Consider the following 14,528-nt stretch of genomic DNA (forward strand, 5'->3'; position numbering starts at 1 on the left):
AACTGAACCAACAAATTAGAAAAATGTCCTTAAAAACAAACAACAAAAACCCAAGATAAGCTATAAATACTATCATATGCAAGCATTCACTTAAAAAACTATCCCTCAATCAGTAGTTCTCAAAGTTTTTGGTCTCAGAACCTCTTTACGTTTTTTTCTTAACATTTTTTTTCTTTGGCAGTGGGGGTTAAGTGACTTGTCCAGGGTCACACAGCTAGTAAGTGTTATGTGTCTGAGGCTGGATTTGAACTCAGGTCTTCCTGAATCCAGGGCTGGTGCTCTATCCACTGCACCACCTACCTGCCCCTTACACTCTTAAATATTACTGAGAATTCTCCCAGCTATTATTTACTTATGTTCTATCAACATTGTCATGTTGGAAAGTAAAATTATCTTACTATTACTATGAAAATAGTTTTCATCTCACAGACCTCCTGAAAGAGTCACCAAGATTCCCCTGAAGGGTCCCTAGACCACACTTTGAGAACCAATGCTTCAAATACCAGTTGACCATCTTCATTTGGTGGGGAAGAAAGCACAAAGCACTTGAGGCTGATAAAGTTGCTGCTTCAAGAAATAATGTGTTGTAGTGGAAAGCATGGTGGACTTGGAGTCAGAAAGATCTGGGTTTGAATCCTTTGCTACAGACTTCCTAGTTATGTGACCTCAGGCAAGTTATTTAATCTCTCAGTGACTCAGTCTTTGCATCTGGAAAATGGGGATAACCCTCCTGTGGTTGTTAATAGGAAAGTGTTTTGCAAATCTTAAGTGCTACATGACTTGTTTGGTCATAGAAAGGGTGCTGCATTCAGCACCTCACATTTCTATGGAAATGATTTAAGCGTTTTCCTCATGACATCTCTGTTAAAGAGAGTATAAGTATATGTATATTAGAAACAGTAGAGTGGAGTGAAAAGACAGGGGAGACAGAAAATTTAGGCCTCCATCTGACTATTTCTTAATGTCATTTGATACTTGGATATTTCAGAGTAAGGAATGGTTTTTCTTAACTATTTTTTTTTTTTTTGTTACAAGAGGGAGGCTATATTCTCTTTCCCCCTCACCTAGCCTTTGAAAATAGTCAGCAACTTTCAAGCACTGTTAAGATCGGGGATAAATGCTGTGTTTTTAATTGAGTGCTACAAAACATTCATTCAACACTGATGGCAGGAAATAAACACAACTCTGGTTATGCTTTATCTCTAAGCCAAAATGGGCAGCTATGTGGAGCAGTAGATAGAGTGCCAGGTCTGGAGTCAGGAGGACCTGAGTTCAAATCTAGCCTCAGACACTTACTAGCTGTGTGACCTTGGGCAATTCACTTAACTCTGTTTGCCTCAGTTTCCCCATCTGCAAAATGAGCTGGAGAAGGAAATGACAAACTACTCTAGTATCTTTGCCAAGAAAACCCCAAAGGAAGTCATCAAGAGTCAGACACAACTAGAGGACAACAAAGTAAGCCATGAGCCTTCCCACTGGAAAGTCATTTAGTTCTGAGATGAGGCAAAAAGAACCAAAGATGTGTAACCCGGGGTAACTCACTTAACCCTTATTGCCTCACCAAAAAGCAAGAAAAAAAAAAAAAAAAAAAGAGCTGAAGAGCTGGAAAACCATGATTGGCTTGGGGGGAGGGGCAAGAGAGGGGCAGAAATAACACAGATGGGGCTTATGTATGAATTTGGAAGACTTACAGTCCCTGAAGGAGGAGAGGTAAAGAGAGGAGGCCAGAGATATTTCCCTTTATGCTCTTGACTGTACCTCCTCATCACTTCATTGCAAAAGCAACAGCATTTAGGCACTGGGTTTTGTTGTACAAACACCCTTTGTTTTTCAGGATGGAAAGCAGACTGTGGAGCTAAACACTTGAATTTTGTCTTTCCTAAATCTTCAGGGCTTGGACCATCCCTAAAGACTAGTTGTGGGTAGTCTATGTCTAGAAATTGGGGGCACAGCCACATGGTATGTTTAAATCTATTGTGATTTTGTTATTTTTGGTTGGTTCTATGCCTGTAAGTAAAATCTCTATATGGTAGCATGATTTGCTACTTCCACATTTGGCCTACTCAATTATGCTCTGTTTGCATGACTGGGCATCCCTTACATATAGCAGACTGTGGGTTTTCCCAAAGCGTAGTGACTTGAGAGTTGTTTTGAAAGAATAACTCAGGGCAGCTAGATGGCTCAGTGGATAGAGCATTGGCCCTGAAGTCGGGAGGACCTGAGTTCAAATTTGGCCTCAGACCAAACACTTAATACTTACTAGTTGTGTGACCCTGGGCAAGTCACTTAACCCCAATTGCCTAAAAAATAAAAAAAAAGAAAGAATAACTCTATACTGACCACACCTACCAGACTAACAAGATGAGAGCACTGATATCCACACAGAAAGTGGGGGGGGGAGAAGGTCACTTGCTCACTGAGAACCAAAGAGACTGTCACTTAGCCCTGTAATCTCTCCGGTACTGAGATGGAGCGCACTCTTGTTTATATAGACTAGAGTTTGTCAGTGACTTGTTCCTAGAATGAGTAAGAACAGGCTTGTAGCCAGCAACGCCACCTAGTGGTTAAACAGGGAAGCTTCTATGGAGGCTGGACACTGGGAGATGACCAGTAGAAAAGCAAAAGGCACCAATATAATGTTTCAAAATTCTAAATATTAAGGGTTGTTTTATGTGTAGAAAGAAAAGAATATTTCCCAGATGAGTACATAAAACCTAAAACATCCACATTTGGCTTTCCCCAGTATTTTTTAAATGAGCTCTTCTCATAAATAGGTATGATTTCATTGGTACATGAAACTCCCAGATTTCACAGTTTCCTCTACCAATGCAGACGCACACTTTATCTGCAATTGACAAACTTAGAGAATTATTTATAATCTATAGTGCCTGGAACACTGGAAAAAGGAGATTTTCCCAAGGCCACCAAGGCCAGTATATGGCAGAGGCTGTATCTGGATATTGGTCTTCCTGGATCTGTTACATCATCTTCTCTTTTCTTAGTCACTTAACACAAACTTCACTGATGCTTCAAATTTACATAACTAATTTGCAGTTGGAAATCATGAATTCCCTTGTAGACTATAAGCTCCTTGAATAAAGGAATTAGATTTTTTTTTACCCACTTCCAATGGGGAAAAATTTATTAGGCATATATTAGACATTTAATAAATATTTACTGAATTGATTTACATCAAAATGTAACAGTTCACTGATAAGTAGTAAATGAAAAAGTACTCAAAACTAAATATAGATGATAATAGTAATAATTACGGTTGTTAAAATGATATCTTATAGTTGTTGATGTTGTGTCTGACTCTCCATGATCCCATTTGGAGTTTTCTTGGCAAATATACTGGAATGGTTTGCCATTTTCTTCTCCAGCTCATTTTACAGATGAGGAAACTGAGGCAAACAGTTAAGTGACCTTCCCAGGGCCACACAGCTAGTAAGTGTCTGAAGCCAGATTTGAGCTCAGGAAGATGAGTCTTCCTGACTCCCAGCCTGGTACTCTATCTCACTGTGCCACCTAGCTGCCCCATCTTATAGTACATTTTGCCATCTATCAATTACAAACTTTTTTAATAGACATCTCTAAAAGGGGAATGTCTACCTATTTGTTAATCTCTGTTTCCCCCGTTGAGTCCTTCCTGACCCACAATGAACTCTCTTCTCTGAACTTTCCTCTCCCCCTATTCTCCATTAGGTATTTAGGAATCAGGTCAGAGAAACTTCCCACTCTCTCATTAACACATCTAATTTTCTCCAGTTATTCAATTTCTTTATTATTATTATTTCTTGTTATTATTCTTTCTTTATTATTTATTCATTTCTCCAGTTACTCAATGAGTTCTTTTCATTGGTAGGGATAGGAACTGGATCCATGATTTCATTGGCACAATGAACTTTCTCATTAGATGTAAAGATACAAGTGCATTAACAACTTGTCCATAACTCTTTAGTTGTGTGACCAAAGATGCACTACTCAACCTCTATTTTGCAGATGAGAAAACTGAGGAGCTAAACCTCAGTTTTCTAATCTGCAAAATGGAGATAAGACATAATGTGAGGCTCAAATAAGAGAATGTATATAAAGTGTTTTGTAAACCTCAAAATGTCACTAAAGTACTAGCTATAATAAATGTAGTTATTATTATTTTAGTATATAAATGTTAATATATTAATTCGTTCCTGGCACATACAGAAAAAAAAAATTTTAATACAAGTAAGCCCCACATAATTGTTCATATTTGGCTTGATTTGGATCCTGAATTCAGCATCCTTTCCCCTGTTCTCCCAGTTCTTTTCTCTTCACGTGGTTTTTAAAGAAGGGCAGCAGCTTCCAAGCACTGTCAAGGTCAGGGCAGAATGTAGTGTTTAACCAAGTGCTGCGGAACCTTTTTAATGCACTCATGTCAGAGAACCCCTAGCTAACTCCTCTTATTGACTTCCCCTGTCCCAGAGAACAGCACACTAAATATATGTCACCACAGACAAGGGGACATTATCTGACCTGCAATTGTGTGGTTGACTCCACGGCATACTGCGGTGTTTGATCACAAAATTTATGCCACATTTGGTCATAAATATAAGGCTACTATGTGATCATCTCATATTTTCCAAGCTTTATAGCTTTAAAAACTTTCACATCAAACCTGTGCAGCGGGTAGTGCAAGTATTACCCTATTTTACAGATGAGATCAATGAAGTTCAGAAAGTTAAAGATCTGCCCAACATTTCACAGCTGGCTGGTGATAGCTGGGACTCCCATTCAAATCTGACACCAAGTTCATTGTTCTTTCTTCTCTACCAGGGGTGGGGATCCTGTGGTCTCAAGGCCACATGCGGCCCTCTAGGTCCTCAAGTGTGACCCTTTGACATGAAGTTTGGATTCAGTCAAAGGGCCTGACTTTCAGCAAAATAGTGAAGTAGATCAAGTGTTTTCCCCATGCCTTGTTGTCACTTGAGCATCAAGCGAGTGCCTTCATATTGTACTCTGACCATTCACCACATCTCCTGTAGGTCCTACCCTAAGCTCTGGCATGTGCTCTAGGGTTGATCCCTCTTTTCCCACCACCCTATCAATACTGCCCTGTTAGCTTTTCAGCTAGCTGTCACTTGGAAAAGTGCTGATGAAATAATTCACATTTATGTGACATGGTAAAAACACACAGAATTCACACACACGGTTAGACTAAGCTCCACAGAAGCCTTTTAATTGGTAACACAGGAAGTTCAGACACATGGAGTACCATGGGGAGACTCCTTCAAGAAAATAGCCTGTTATCAAGAAATAGAAAGGCCTGTCAGTGGAACAGATCCAGAAGTAAATGAACACAGTAGCCTTGTGTCTGATAAATCCAAAACCCCAGCTACTTGGCTAAGGACTCGCTATTTAACAAAAACTCCTGGGAAAACTAGAAAGCATTCTGGCAGAAATTAGGCACCATTGTCAGAGGAGAGAAGGATGCATATACAAGAGGTGCTGAGAAGGTAAAATTGAAAGGGCTTGGTGACGGATTGGATATGAAACATGAGAAACAGTGAGGAGTTGAGGATGATACCTAGGGAGCCTGAGTAACTGGGAGGACGATGGTACCCTCCACCCCAATAGAGAAGTTAGGAGACAGGAGGGCTTGGGGGGAGGGAAAATAACAAATTCTCTTTTGTACATGTTATGTTTAAAATGTTGATGAGATATTTAATTGATATCATATTACTTACCTTCTCAAAGGGTAGAGAAGTGACTGGAGGGAGGGAGAGAATTTGGAACTCAAAAAATTTTTTAAAGAATGTCAAAAATAAATAAATAATAGATTTTTGGAAAATACAGATATCTAATTCAAGATGTTTAATAGGCAGTTGGAGATGCAAGACCAGAGGTTAGGGCTAGACAAGTAGATCTAAGAATCATCTACATAGAAATGATAGTTGAATCCATGGGGATTGTTGAGATCACCAAATTAAATAGTGTACATGAAAAAGAACAGAGGGCCCAGGTCAGACTCTTAGGGGACACTCATCATTAGAGGATGCGACATGGAGGAAGATTCAGCAAAGGAAACAATCTAGGCAGGAAAGTCTGGAAATGAGTGTGGAACAATGTTTGATAGCAAAGTGTATGGTGGAGATGGGGCAAGGAATTATAACTCAAGTGACTTTCAAGTCAGCTATGATTCAGTTCTATGTGTGGTATAACTGTAAGAAGCATGTCCCTCTATAACAAATATCAAGAAAAGGCAGAACTGTTGGTTTTGAGTAGAATAAATGTATATAGATATAGGACTAGACTGAGACCAAGACTGAGCCTGAACATGAGACAGAGAAAATGACAGTTAGAAATAGTTACAAACATATGCAGCATGTTATGGTGCAGGGATTCTTAAACTGGGATCCAGGGTTACAGACCAAGAATTTGGATTGAAAAAATTGCTTTATTTTTATTAACCTCTGGTTTCCTTTGTAACCCTAATCATTTTATCGTACACATTCAAAAACATTATTCTGAGTAGTCACCAGATTAGTAAAAGTATCCATGATACACAAAAAAGTTAAGAAGCTCTGGCATAGTGGGCAACGTGAAGGATTTGGAGCCAGAAAGACCCACCTCCAATTCTTACTAGTTCTGAGATCACGGGCAAGTTACCCACCTCTCTAAACCTTGGTTTCCTCATCTATAAAATGAGTTGTTTGAACCAGATGGCCTTCTTTCCAGCTCTAAATCCATGATCCTATATATAGAAACGCTTTTGCTTACTCATTATATCCTTGAACTGCATAAAAGATTTCTCTGTTGAAGACCCGACTCCATAGAGCTATTTATGTATTAAGATAAAGGTACATTGCAAAGTGTTGTAGGTATGGACCTCCAAATTTGTGCTGAATGTGATTATCTGAATAACTAGCCATGGTCTAAGCCACCCCCTTTATTCCCTTACGATGTCCAACACTCCCAAAATGTAGAGCTTGTGGTATTATCTTCTCTGTGAAGCCTTTCCTGATTCCCCAACCACTAGTATTGTATTAATTCTTGTATTTCTTTACTTACCTGAGTTCTTGTTGTTTTTCCCATTAGAATGTAAACACCTTCAGATAGGGATTATTTCATTCTTAGTATTTGTAACCTCAGGGCTAAGCACACAGTAGGTGCTTAATAAATATTTGTTGATTGATTGACAATACCCCCCAAAACAGGGCCTCCTGAAGTACAAAGTTAGAACCAAGCCAGTCTCACTCTACCACTCCATCTATAGATATAGTCCCATACTCTGGAGAGTGACTCCTCAGGCTTGGATGTGTCCTTTGTATCATAGGGTCACAGAACTGAAGCCGGATGGAATCTTGGAGGCCACCTAGTTCAACGCCCTCATTCTAACAGATGATGAACCTGGAGCGACCCAGAAAACTGAAGTGATTTGTCCGAGTCACATAGGTCACGTCAGGCAGGATTTCAATCCAGCTGCTCTGATTCAAAAGCCAGTCAACCCTACCCTGCTGTCTCCTGACTTGCCACAATCTTGTCATGTATCCTTGAAGGCATTACTAAATAAAAATAGAACCCAAAACACGCATGTATGTGCATTAGGTTATCTCCATTCTAAGGTGTTTTGCAACCCTGGAGATGGTTGATCATCTTGCTAACCTTGGTAGACTTGTGCATAGAATTTGCTTGCTATCCACAAGCTGTAGACTAACCTCTGAGTGATCACAAATGCAAGATTTCACTTTACTTGAATATTTAATATCTTTGGTAAGTGAATGACTTGATCAGAAGTGGAAACTGGCAGCACTATTTGCCTTCTGTCTGACCAGGACATCATTTCCCTAATTTGATAAGCACTTCATGAAGAATAATATATCCAAAACTTGGTTTCTGACAGGTTAAAAAAAAAAGTGGATCTGGTGACAGCTCATAGAATCATAGATATTGAGTTTAAAAGGACCGTAGGGAGAATTGACTCTAGCCCCCTCATTTGACTAATGAGGAAACTGAACCAGAAAAGAGTGAATTCACTTGCCCCAGATCCTACTAATACCAAGGAGAAGGTCCACTGTTTAAATCCAACTCTTCTGACTCAAAGTCTAAACCACAGATCAACATTGGTACTGCTTCTAGAAAGGCCATGTCGATCAATTGCACTATGGCACCAATCACCACCCTTGTGATTTCCCAGACCAAAACATGGTTTCTTCACCACCATTCCATATGAGTTGTCTGCCCCATTAAAATGTAATCTCCGTGAGGATAAGGACTATCTCTCTTTTGGATATGTTGCTCCAGTGCTTAGCACAGTGCTGGGCACATAATAAGCCCTTAATAAATGCTCTTTCATTTATTTTTTCATTCTCTACATTATAGTGCCTTGATTTACTAAAATATTAATTTGCATGCCAGTATATGGAAAGAGCAATAATTTCAAATAAGAGGACCTGGGTTTAGCTCCCACCCCTCTCTCTCCTTGTATGACCTTGGGCAAATCACATTTCTTTAGGTCTCAGTCTCCCAGTCTGTAAAATGAAGGAATTAAACTAGATGGATTTCTAAGGTCCCTTCCAACTCTAAGTTTTTAATCCTATGATCTTTAACTAAATCTGTTATTTCCATTGTTTTGCAGCATCCCTAAAACAGCCAGACTAGATTGGCCTGTATTGACTTTTCCCTTCTCCTAATGTGGTTTCCTAAGTACTCCATGGTAGACTGAGCAATAGATGTGATTGTCAGCCATGACCAGGCAAATGTGAATTCTTTTCTGACCCATCTGTTTTTAATGTGAGGAATTTAGCCTTTGACCAAAATACGTAATCTAATAACTCCATATACACATGATCTTACGGAAGCCTCTTGTTTAAGGCATCAGTGCCTTTTTTTTTTTTTTGCAAAAGAATGGATAGAAAATGTAAGTGATCCTTAGTGGGATGAGATGGAAGAGCCTCAGTTAGAACCAAGGGCTGCCTCTCTCTTATCAAGGTTATACAAGGGCTTGAGGCCGCCATTCCTGCCTTAATTACCCTTTTCTAGTCTGAATTATGTGGATTAATATTTTAACTCTTCTTGCTTTTTTTTCATAGCTCAAGTTACTGACTTCCTGATATGGCCCATTAGCCAAAACCTCTTTGCCAGGAAACAAAAATGTGGGCTTTACTTTTCCCAAGGGAATTTTGTGTTTGGAATGATATTGCAAAAGAGGCTTGGTTTTTGTTTTTGCTTTTTTGTTTTTGTTTTTTGTTTTACCCTGTTATTACTAGGGAAAAAGATCAGTCCAGACTTAAGGAAGAAATGGTAAGGATCCCAAATGGTGAAATAAATGTATCTCTTGCCTTCTTGTTCTTCACTTATTATTCACCTTCCATCTGAATATGCCGGGCATATTTTTTATTTTGTTTTTTGTATTCAGCACATTTCCTATGAACTTATCAGACAAGCTACTTAGTGGGAATAAATCTTGGTTATAGGTCAAGAGTCTGCCTTTTGAACACCGTTGTGACACTCAAGTGAATTTGGATGTTCAGTGTCATATAACAGTCTGAGTTGTCAGTGCCCGCCAAGGGATAACCTGCTTCTTTTTCTCCCCACCTTGTCAGTCATTAGCATTCCAAGCACATTACCGGCTCCTCTGAATGGGCGAAAAGACCCAGAGAACAAATCTTCCATTACACTCACCAAGACAATCTTCTTGCCATTAACATTTCAAGTTCAGGGATAATCATTTATAGTGAGGGAAACTATTTTGGGGGGAAAAGATACAAGACACTTTAAACTGATTAAGATGAATTACAAAAATTCCTTCTTTTAAGGATAAGTCTTGTTTGCAATTAATTTTCCTAATGTTCATTTAAAAAATTATTAAGTAATACTATCTCTAGAAAAAGTCACCTACTTTTTGTAGCTACCTGGTTCCTAGTGGACTCACAAGGCTAGATACTACAAGTGCAGGGAATAGTTCTGTAATATAGGAGAATTTAGAATAAGGTTTAGAGCCATCTTGGACTCCATCAAAAATAAAGTTAATTTGTCAAAGTGCCAAAGATAATTTCATTTAATCAAATTAAATTCAGCAGTGCTATGTGAATGTAATGACCAGCTGACCCTGGAGAGAAAAAAAGATTGGTCGATCAATTAATCAATCAACATTTGTTAATCAACATATATTACAGCATTTGTTAAGCATCTACTATTTGCCAGGGACCATGGTAAGAGATGGATATGAGAAAATGTGTCATTGTTGTTGTTCAGTTGTGTCCAACTTTATGACCTCATTCAAAGTTTTCTTTGGCAGAGATTGAATTGCCATTTTCTTCTCCAGCTCATTTCATAGATGAAAAAATTGAGGCCAACAGAGTGAAGTGACTTCTGAGGCTGGATTTGAACCTAGGTGCTCCTGACTCCAAGCCCCATGCTCCATTCACTGCGCCACCTTGCTGCCCTCAGGAGAAAATATACCTTCCTTTTTTCTTTGGAGAGATAGGGCACTCCAGGAATAGAATGTCATACATGCTGCGGAACAGTCAGGATTCCAGCTTGTTTTGCTTCACAGTTTTTTCTTTATTACAAGGCAGGATTTACTAGGTGAGGGTGAGGGATAGGGTATCAGGACAGTATTTATGGAAATGTCCGATGAGATAACAAAACACATCAACAAAACTTACAAATGTAAAGATAAACAGCTCAAGGTATACTGCAAATCTCCATTACAATATCTGAATTTTTTTAAAATTAAGTTCAGCAAATTGAGCTCCCACTTTGAGATCAGAACTATAATAATTGCTGGGTCAAATATAGGCTTGAGAGAGAATTTCTTAACAATTAGAATTATCCAAAAATAGAATGAGCTGTTTGGATAAGTGATGAGCTTATCATTTTTGGCAGATTTCAAGCAGAGTAGACAGATGGTGATTATGGCAGAGGATTCCTACTTGGTATAGGATTGATTGGATGCTCTCTGTGATCCTTTCTAACTCCCTGATCCTATGTTCCCACATGAAAAAAAAAATGTTTTTATCTCTACTGGATTTTTCTGTTCTGCCAAAAAAAGTATACAGGTTTTCTCTATCTTGGGAAAAATGAACAAACGAACAAACAAAATATTTTATACTTCAACCAGCCCTTGGGCTACCATGTTCCTTCTCCCTTTTCTTTCCAAACTAACTTTCTCAAACAAATGCTCCATTCACTGCTTTCGCTTTCTCACTACTCACTTCAGAGTTACTCCTGTACCTCCTCTATTAAAACCATTCTCAAAGATCAGTGGAGAGTATTTTTTATGGGGGAGTGATATGATGAAAGTCCTACTTAAGTATTACAATAATGATATTAATAATATTAACTGATATTTACATAGCTCTTCAAGCATATTGTTTCATTTGATCTTCCCAACAGCTCTATAAATTTGTATTATCCCCATTTTGCAGATGTAAAAACTAAGGCTCAAAGAGATCAGGAGTTCAGAGAAAGGAAGGACTGGGGAGACCTTCCTGGAGGATGTGACACTTGAGCTAGAGCTTGAGGGTTTTTATGTTTAAACTGAACCTGGGCTCCCAGAAAGAGCCAATTCATTCATTCTAAGTTCAGAAATCCCTGGAGAGCACTGAAGATATCACTGAGACAGTCTCCTCTGTTTATATCAATCTGAGCACACCTCCTATGAAGATCTTTCTCTTTGGAAATAATTTTCATGAAAATTGAGATAATTTCAATCAGTGGATTTGGAGAGGAATGAATGACCCCTAAGGGTGTGGAGACCATCACAGAAACCCGGGATGAAATTCTGTCCAGGATGAAATTTTATACAAGCTTCCTGATAAAGAATTCCTGGATGTGAGAGACCCCACAGCCTCCATGCTCACTCAGTATGCTCCAGGGAACATTGGGGACTTTTTCAATGACTAAAGGGGAGGAATAGGATGAATCAGAATTTGGGACTAAGCTGAACTGGCTTCCTCACAAAGAGGTAAATGGTTGTCACTGCTATGGGTAATTTACATTTCAAATGGGACTGGCCCTGGAAGCCCCCTGGTCCTAAGGACCTTGAAGAGCAGAAGTTACTTCCAACACTTCCTCTCCTGTATATGAGATTTCATCTATTTTATGTGTTCAGGAGGCATGTACCCTTAGGACAACATTATTAATCAGATTCCAGTGTCTGAATAAGGATTGAAAAAAAAAAAAGACCTTGACATGCCCGAAAGGTACAAGCTAATCTTCTCAAATAAGTGCTAGTAGAAAATTAGGTGCTTTCTTTAGTACCTGAAATATTTATGGGCTGTGTGCTCCTGGCAAAGCACTGATTGGAATGACCAGTGTTTCCTGTATTATACCCCTTTGCTGTAAAGGACTTGTTTCCAAAACATCATTTTACCTTGTACTGTGTCATTATAGTTATTCGTGCAAAAGATTCTGGGCAGAAAGGATAGAAGGTTGAGCTTGGAATCAGAAAAAAAAAAAAGACGTGGGTTCAAGTCCTCACACTGACACATACTGGCTCTGTAAACCTAGAGAAGTTACAGCCTCTCAGTTTGAGGTCTGCCTTTGTTTAGAAAATAACAAGATTAGGAATGAAATCATCCATTTGTTCATAGCTATATTTTCTTTGAGAACAACAACCATATCATATTCATCTTTATATCTTCCCATTATCTAATGTGATAGTGGACACTCAACAAATATTTATGGAAGAAAGATGAATGCAAAAAAAAGGCTGGGATTCTTGGAGAAACAAACAGAAATCTCCAGTTTCCAGTTTTCTCCACCTTGTCAAAAAGTCACTATGATGATTATAGTTGAGTACATTTTCCATGAAAGCTGTTATGGTTATTATAGTCAAATTTATTCTCCTCTACCCTCCAACAGTTTCCTTCCTTTCCACTTACTGAGAGCCATGAGGTAATGGATTTTTAGAAATATCATATAGAAATGGATCCGTTTCCAACAATGTGACCATCCCTCCACAGCTGTTCAACAGTGAGAGGAGCTGGTTTCTTTGGGACTTGAAAACTTCCTATAGAAGATAATCTCCAATTAGAAAAAAATGGTGAATATTTCTTCTCTTTTAATCTCTTTGTACTGCTCTCTAGGTCTTTAGTTAGTAACTTGTAGATAAGAGACTCCTTAGAACTCCCAATCTTTCTCTGTTCACAGCACTCTTAGGGTCTCAGTAACTTTTTCAAGGCAAAGCAAACACCAAACCTAACCGTTCCTTTTATTAAGTTGTTAGAGCCCAACAACTTAATATGTACTTCTATTCTCATACAATATTAGACATTTGAAAAAAGTAATACACATAAATCAAAAGAAAAAGCATTTTTATTTCATTCATTCATTATCAGTCATCATCACTAGCATTTATATAGCACCTATATGTGTCAGACAGGCACTGTGCTAAGGGCTTTACAATCATTATTTCATTTGAGCCTCACAACAACCCTAGGATGTAGGTGCTGTTATTATCCTCATTTTATAAATGAGGAAACTGAGGCAAACAGATCATTGTTTAAATACCCCAAATTACTTATTAATGGGATGTGTGCATTTGTTGGGCACTGCAAAACTTCTCAAACCTTGAGATTGGATACCACCCCCTTTATTTCCTGTTCCACATAGATTTTTTAAAAGGCACTTGCTTTTTTTTTTTTATCTCAGCAATGGCCAAGAACCCAGTTTCAAAAAGACATGATTATTTCACAAATAAGAAAGTTCTGGAAGTTATAGCAGCATCTAATGTACAAACTGTGAATCCTTTCCAACTAGTAATTCTTTCAGTATCCAACAGATGTCCAGTATCACTGTGTTTCCCTTAGTAGTTACCTCAAAAATTGAAAATATCCCTGGGCACCCCTATGAGTTTACTGGTACCATGATACACAGTTTGGGAACTACGACCTTATGGATTTGTGAGAGACTCCCTTTTCTTGCCTGTTTTTGAGCCCCCCGCCCCAATCCCTTTCAGTTCTCACCTGTCAGGAAAGAAGAAGATACAACATTTCAAAGGTTTAAGGAAACACTAGTTAAAGACACACTGAGTTATACCTTAGAAAAGCATCCTTGGTATAGTGGTAAAGGTCATTGGAGAATGATACAGAGAAGGAAAAGAATTGGACAGAAAAAATCAATATATTTTTATATAATTTATTTACATATATATATATATATATAATTGAAGTGCCAGTGTAATTTATCCTGTAAGGTACACAGAACAATGTGCCTATCTAGATATGCAATGAAAAAAGCCAGAAAGAGCACTGCTAAAAGTGGGTATCTTGATTTTTACTCTGGACTAAAGATACATTATAAGACTTTATAGTAGTCTACCCAGTAGACAAACACGAGGTAATTGTTAAGAGTGAGGAAAGCACCATATAGACATTAACACCCTATAGAAATGTGAGGTATTTCAGCTTGTGCTTTATTATTCTAAACATGACACATCCCTCTATGTAGAGTATGTGTGTGAAGAAAGATGTCTCCTCTTCCTCATCTTCCTCCTCATCATCTGCAGGTCAGGCAATGGAGGATAGGGTAGAGATCTGGCCCAG

Source organism: Vombatus ursinus, unplaced genomic scaffold (genome assembly GCF_900497805.2).
Source record: "Vombatus ursinus unplaced genomic scaffold, bare-nosed wombat genome assembly UNPS02014791.1, whole genome shotgun sequence".
Classification (NCBI taxonomy): Eukaryota; Metazoa; Chordata; class Mammalia; order Diprotodontia; family Vombatidae; genus Vombatus; species Vombatus ursinus.